Here is a 7,585-nt window from a genome sequence, read left to right on the forward strand (position 1 = left end):
TCAGCCTCCCAAGTAGCTAGTATTACAGGTGCCCGCAACCATGCCCAGCTAATTTTTGTATTTTTAGTAGAGACAGGGTTTCATCATGTTGGTCAGGCTGTTCTCAAACTCCTGACCGCAATTGATCATCTGCCTCGGCCTTCCACAGTGTTGGCATTACAGGCGTGAGCCACTGCGCCTGGCCTAACATCAATTTTGAAGTAACTCTAATACCTAACATTTAGCCTATTCGTTAATATCAAAGAAGTCCTGGAAAAGTTGTAACACTTGCCAAGATTTTCCTTGTAGCTGGAGAGGAATGATTAAAGAGTGGGTCTCAAGGCAGCTATGAGAAACAAAAAGGTTATTTTTTTCTTGTATATGAAAGAATTCATTGTGAAACTGACTACATATATAAAGTTTATGAAGAAAAAAAAAATCCAGCAGGGCGCGGTGGCTCACGCCTGTAATCCCAGCATTTTGGGAGGCTGAGGAGGGTGGATCAGGAGGTCAAGAGATCGAGACCATCCTGGTCAACATGGTGAAACCCCATCTCTACTAACACAAAAAATTAGCTGGGAATGGTGGCGGGTGCCTGTAATCCCAGCTACTCAGGACGCTGAGGCAGGAGAATTGTCTGAACCCAGGAGGGGGAGGTTGCAGTGAGCCACAATAGTGCCATTGCACTCCAGCCTCGGTAACAAGAGCGAAACTCCGTTTCAAAAAAAAAAAAAAAAAAAAAAATCCCTGATACTTGGTAAAACTGGTAAGGCAGCCTTTGTTCAAGGAAGGTCATGGTGCTTGGTATAGGGAGCATTACAATGATCTGTGGGTAAGCAATAACATCAAATTGAGCATTGCGGCTAACACAGGGTTCACACAGGGGAATATTATTATTATCAGGGAGGAGCATATGAACTGCTTCAAATGTATTCGTAATATTTTATTTCTTAATCTGGGTGGTAAATATATGAGTGCTTATTCTTTTGTTTTCAAACCGATATTGATATAGAAATCTTTATAGATATATACATATACTGCTACTGATGTTGTAATGGATACATCTTTCTCTAAAAACAATTTGGCAAATATAGAGATTTTAGTTAAATACTCATAATCTTCAAAAATGAGTTATCACCAGAGATGTAAGTGAGGTCACTTAAAGACAATGCATGGAAGAGGGAGAGGAGAGGGTCTGAGACGTTGCCTGGGTTCAGCAAAGGGAAGGATGAGCAGGAACGGAGAGCACCACAGCACAGCGAGAGAGGCAGGAGAAATAGAAGAGAGAGTCGTGGTACAGAAGTGGGACAAAAGGGCTTTTCAAGAAGAGGAAACGGTAAGTAGAACTGCATGCCTATTATAAAAGAAAACCAAAACCAAAAATAAACTGAAAAATCTGCTTTAGCTTCAGGGCCATGGAAGGCATTAGTGACCATAGCCAGAGTGATGGGGATGGAAGCAAAATTGTTAATGGTGCAGTGATAAGCATATGTGGTGGACTCCGGGATGCAGCTCCCAGATCCCTGTTCAAGGATAAAGAACTTATTACTCTAGCTGCTGCCAAGGCTGTTAGCACACAGTCCGCATCTACCAGCCCTCCTTTGGGATTTGCCTCAGCTGTGGAAAGTCATTTCACTCAAGTTCACATCCCCATTCCTGTGACCACCTACATTTCATGACTGACTGATATGGGTACAAAGTCCCAGTTCTCTTGCCCCCACCACAGACAGCTCTGAAGTTTCATCCCATCTTCAAAACTCCCACTGGTGTCAGCTGAGGCTTCCACTGAGATGGCGTTGAAGCTCAGGTGGTCCTTCGCTCCATCCTGCTTCTATCGTCTCCCTTCTGACGCTGTTCATTCCAAGAGCACTTTGGAATAAAGGAACATGCAGATTTCTATCTGAGCATCTACTATTTGACACTACTTCAGCTCACTCTGAATAAAAATAAACGAAGTCCTTATACTACAGGCAAGCTCTCTTAGTAGACAGCGAGAAAATTGAAATAATGATTAAAGACAACATTTTCAAGATGTTTGAAACTTTAGAGAAAGTAAAAGAACTTCAGACTGTGGTGAGAAAATTTCCTGCCTTTACATTTTTATTTAAGAGAGACATTTCGTGAAGCAGACACACTTAACGACACTTTTAAAAAATATGTTAAGGTGCTTGGAAACAAACTTTTTTTTTTCATATTTGCACATACTTTAATAACAAGGTCATTTTAGTAATAAATCAACAAAGAAACAGACAAAGAGAACTTAACACACGAAACTTCCACAGGTTTGGGCCAAAAAATGTTTACGTGAAAGTTTAAAACATATACTATCTGTGTTAACAGAGGCTATAATACCAATTTTGATTATGCACATTATCTAAAACATTATTATCAAAGAGTGCTAAGTTAGATCAAACAACAATGTTAAGAAAATTCTGTCCTAAAATTTTAACAGTCTTTTAAGAAAGTCCAAAAACCTCCTTTTTTCCCACTGACTGTCAAAACTTTGAGTTTTATATCAGAATATCAATTTCTCATTTTAACTTTTACCATACATGAAAAATTATCAAAAATATACTGATGGGTCTATACTAATTGTGACTATTTATATTTACATTAAGCAAATTATCTTGCCAAGTTCTTTGTATACAAATTACCACTTGTTCTCTGTGAAATTCATTAAAACGTTAAAAACCACAGAAATGTCATTTGAAACAACACATTTCAGTATGTAACTGCTTTCCATCGATGAAGAATATTTTTAAATAACTTAATTGAAAAGTATTGAACTCCCCACCAATTTCAGCTGCAACAGTATTCCTCCTGAATGTTTTCTAATTCGTGCTGTGTTTCCTCTTCCCGACGAGGATGTTTCCCACCACTAAGACCAGTGTTCATGGAGCTTCTTCCCTGCTTCAATAGGTGAGTTTGCTGAATGTCGCCATGGGCACAGTGTAAAATACCACTCCCTTGAGAGCAACTTCCCCTGCTGCTACAGCCTGGGATATTTTCTGCAGAATATCCCATGAAGCTTCCATTCCTATTAGGATTAGAAGGTACTGAAGCTAGAAGACCTAGTCCTCTATATTGTGAAAGCTGCTGATAGATCTGTTTCATTCTTTCAATATTCAAACGGCTTGCCTCAGCATGGTTCACCATTGCTTTAGGATAATTAACTCCTATCAAACATTTGGCTACCTTTTGGATACCCTCTGGTGCATTCCAGGGATCATAGATATATTTTGCAGGGAAGCCTCTTAGGACGGGCAAATAACACCTGATGGAGTCTCCATTAGGATCTGTTCTCCTACCAAAACCAACAGGCAATAGCAGTGAAAAAACTGTTGAAAAAAGGAATTACAAGACAGCCTCATCCAACTTCCAACATTTATGCTCCAATCTGCATCAAGCAATAATTCTTCAAATACCTTCATTCCTTCTTCCCTACTAATCCACAGGTTCCCCGTGTCAGGAAGCAAGCAACTGCATGCCTGGCTAGATGATGAATCCAGCCCTCTTGAGGAAGCTGAGTCATGATGGTATCAGTCCACGGAAAGCCTGTCCCGCCTTCTGCCCATTTGGCTAAAGCCTCAGAATTTTTATCCCAAGGAATCTGAACACAGATAAGGTTTCCTTCCATTTTATCAAAGCGTGGATTATTTCAGTTGCCAGTTTCTTAATAGCGGCATCTCGTTCCTTGCCAAAGGGCTCAGATTCATACTCAATTGGAAGTTTAGTAATGTTGCATTCCTTGAAAAGCCTGGGAAACACATCTGCTGGTTGTCCACGAATCATGAACAGACGAGAGTTTAATTTTCGTAGATTGGCGTCCAGATCCTCAAGACATTCAAGCAAAAATCGCCACCTGTTGATGCCCACATTGGAGGAGCCGGGGAACCAGGGGTCCATGGCGTAGATGCCGCGCATGGCGTCGGCGCCCCCAGTGCACTCCTTCAGGGCGGGGTTGTCGTGGAGTCAGTGCACGGCGTTCACCCCCATGCCGGGGGGCGCGGCGGGTCCTTCACAGAAAATTCCAGGAAGGAGGCTCCAGCTCATAACTTTCGCTTCCAAGAGAACTGCCTCATCCGGGGAGTGAGGACAGGGCGGCAGAGGGGGTCAGGAAAAAATGACTCCAAGGAGGGGACCGGAGAACGCGGGGGTGCTGGGGGGCGCAGGAGGAAGATGAACGGAGGTTGCCCAGTCCGTAGAGTCCGGGCGTGATGCCTTTAAGAGCCCGCGCCCGCTGCCACCGTCTGGAGGCGACGCGTCACTTCCAGGGCCGCGGACCTCCGGAGCCTGAGCAAGTTCCACGAGCTCGAGTTGCCATGACAGCCCCAGGAAGTTCGTTATGGAAACGTCGCCCCACCAAGGCGGCCCCTGAGGACCAAACGGCCGGCCCGGGGTGAGTCACCGAGGAGAACGGGAGGGGAGTGGGCCCCTGTCGGCGGCGCTGCTGTCTCTCGGCCCAAAGGACCAGGGATGGAGGACGGAGGCGGTGGTCGAGGCCGCTGGACGGCTGCCGGCTGGTGACCGGTCCCGAGGCTGCCCAGGTGACTCTGCCGCGGCACCGAACATTTTTTAAAACATGCTACATACAAACAAAAAATTGTAGAGAACTCTCAGAGGACAAAAACAGTGAAAAAGCTAGACTTCAGAGAAGTGGCAAAGTCTTAAAGCCAGTAGCTATCCTGGGGTATCTGTCAACCCTGATGGCTCCCAGGCCTTTGTTTTAATGGGCTTGACATAGGGAAAGAAAGCAAAGCACAGGACCCACTCAAGGTGGGAGATCCAGCCAAGACCCCCACACAGATCTAGGGACACTGAAGAGCACTCACCATCAAATGGAGACCAAAAGAGGAGCATGGAAGCCAACTCTCCCCACAGAGAGAAAGAAAGGCAACCACCTCGGCCTTGGGTTTCAGGTCTGGAGGGAACAGATGTGATCCTTGCTCTTCAATTTTCTAACCAAAATCCAGTGTTATATAGGTTTGAGGCCAAAATATATATACCATCTCTGTAGCCTTCCCAAAACTAAAAAAATGAACGTAAAACATGTCTTTTGTATAGCATTTGGCTGGTGCATACCCCAAATCTCTTAAAACACTTAAACTTGGGAGTTAAAGAGTTCTTCCAAATAAACTTTAGACGATTGAAACAAATTTTTTAAATAGATAAAATTCATGGAAAAAAAAAACTATGAAAAAGATCAGCAGAAACGACAACAAGAAAACTATTTAAAAAATGCTGGAGATCCTTTAATGATAGATACCGAATATAGAATAAGTAGCTTAATGCATTTTAAGAAATAAAAAGTAATTTTAAAATGTGGTCAAGTATCAAAAGGTTATCAAAAAGGATGAGATCGGTCTGAAAGTCTGAAAATAAAATATAAATTTTAGAAATGATAAATATAGCTGGAAAGTAGAAATGCAATGATTTGTTTAAAGAACAAAAGTATGAGTGCTTATTCCATCATTCTTTTACTTTCTTTTGTTTGCTGAAATATTTCATAATAAAATAAAATAAAATTATAGTGGATATTTTTTTCTATTGTTCCATGGCTTGTGATAAAACAGAACAGCAAACAGAAAACATTTTATTGTATACAAGTGCTTAGTTTTCATGTTAACTAAAAGATGATGTACCTGGAGTGTTCCTAAGTGTCATGTTCACAGAATTTGATCAGCTTGAGGTTTGACTTAAAGTAGTGTGTTCAAGTTGCTCTTTCTGTGGAGTGTTTGACTGAAGAGTACCAGAATATGCCACCCCAAAGGATACCTACTTGGCATTTGGATTATTTCAAACTAAAATCCATTAAGAAGCGGCAGATGCAGGCAAAGCTCTAAAAACAGGGTAGAGTTTTTCTTTTGTAAAGGAAAATTACATTTTAAAGGAAATTTTCACTTGTAAAAGAAATCTTTCTCACTTGTACCAGGAAGAGGACTATTAATTATTTTTCAGTGGCAATGGCACTGACTGAAATCTGCATAACAAAGCCTACTCAACAACTTTGTTTACCACATTTTTTCCTGGTCAGCTACCCATAACTTGCCTCTACCACCTAGAAGCTGAAAAACTCCTTTTCCTTGGTTTCGCTTAAGATGGTATTTAAGCCTAAGTTTTAATCATCCTTTCGGTTTAGTCTTTGCTGGGCACTTCCATTTGTGCATGTTCAATGCACATGATAATAGACTTCAGTTTGCTTTTCTCTTCTTAGTTTGTGTGAACCTTAAATAATGAGATTTTAAAAGTATCATTAGGTATAGAGTTTATTTGACTATAAACCTGGAAAACACTGACTGAACAAATGGGCTCAGCATTTCCAAAGTGAAGGAGTTAAGGTTTCACTTATACAGGCGCAGACAGAAATATTTCGGTAGGATTACAACATTTTGTTACAGTAGGTAGTCAGACAAAAATGATGGTCACGAGCCGATGATCACCAGCTTCCCAGTGAGATCTCAGGAGTTGGTGAGTGGTCTCAAGTATGTGCATTAAGAAGCAAAATGAGAGTTTAACTGGTATATGACTTTCTGGGGGCATTTCACCTGCAAAGGGAAGAATGCTTTGGGTGAGCATGTGTACAGCTCTAGTAAACACACTGTGCATGCTCACCTTCCAAGTGCCAGCAGAACACTGAATATGCAGGCAGCCCACCCCCAAGGGAAGAATCAAGGGAAAAGGGATGCAAGATGCTGGAAGTGTGCCAGCACATAAAACCCTAAGTCCAAGGACGAATGGGACACTTGTCCTCCAAGTTGCTTGTTGGTCCCTCTTCCAAGTGTACTTTACTTTCTTTTCATTCCTGTTCTGAAGCTTTTTAATACACTTTTACTCTTGCTCTAAAACTTGCCTGAGTCTCTTCTTCTGCCTTCTGTCCCTTAGTCAAATTCTTTGAGGTTGCTGAAGATCCATATGGATTCACCACCTGTAACTTGGATATTCACCACTGCTAGCAATTTCCCATACAAATCCAGGCATATGCACTACAGTGACTTGGTTGGTTATAGATTGCACATTCCAAGGAAGATTATTTATACTTTATACATCCATGAAGAGGGATAGTGATCTAGAAGGGAGTCTTTTCTCTAGTTCTGTTTGATCTTAATTACGTACAGAAAAAAAAGCAGAAGTTGTGTGACTCACATTGCAAAGCTGCATCCCTTCAAGGCTCAGGATAATTTCAAGTTTCAAAAGTTTTAGGTTGTAATTATTTTTAGTTGAAATTATTTAATTTTATATTTCCATCAAGATCTTTAGGAGAAATTGTTATAGATACACTCAAATGATTTAGCTCTTTTTATGTTATGGAGCTTAGTCCTACATCACTAGCAAGGTTCATTCAGAGAGTGCCATGTTCTACAGCAGGAGGATCTTTTCAGGCTACAAAGCTGGTGGAATATAAGCCAAATTTAAAGCAGTATGAGAGAAGTGAATTTGTGACCTGAGACAGGCTATATGGCTATATCTTTAATTAATGTAATTTTTTGAATGTCTATTAGTTTTTTCAGCTGTATGTTGACTTTATGGAAAACAAATGCAGTAGCAGCAGTGAGGACAAAAACATAACAAAACACAACAAGTAATTACAATTCCTAGAATAAGTAAT

The 7,585-nt window shown here is 41.2% G+C and overlaps 1 pseudogene; it reads right to left on the bottom strand.

Moving 5' to 3' along the window:
• Positions 1 to 2,778: 2,778 nt before the first annotated feature.
• Positions 2,779 to 3,631, bottom strand: LOC135277823 (cryptochrome-1-like; annotated as a pseudogene).
• Between the last annotated feature and the right edge of the window lie 3,954 nt (positions 3,632 to 7,585).

Source organism: Aotus nancymaae, unplaced genomic scaffold (assembly GCF_030222135.1).
Source record: "Aotus nancymaae isolate 86718 unplaced genomic scaffold, 86718_ANA_hifiasm-v0.15.2.pri h1tg000033l, whole genome shotgun sequence".
NCBI lineage: Eukaryota > Metazoa > Chordata > Mammalia > Primates > Aotidae > Aotus > Aotus nancymaae.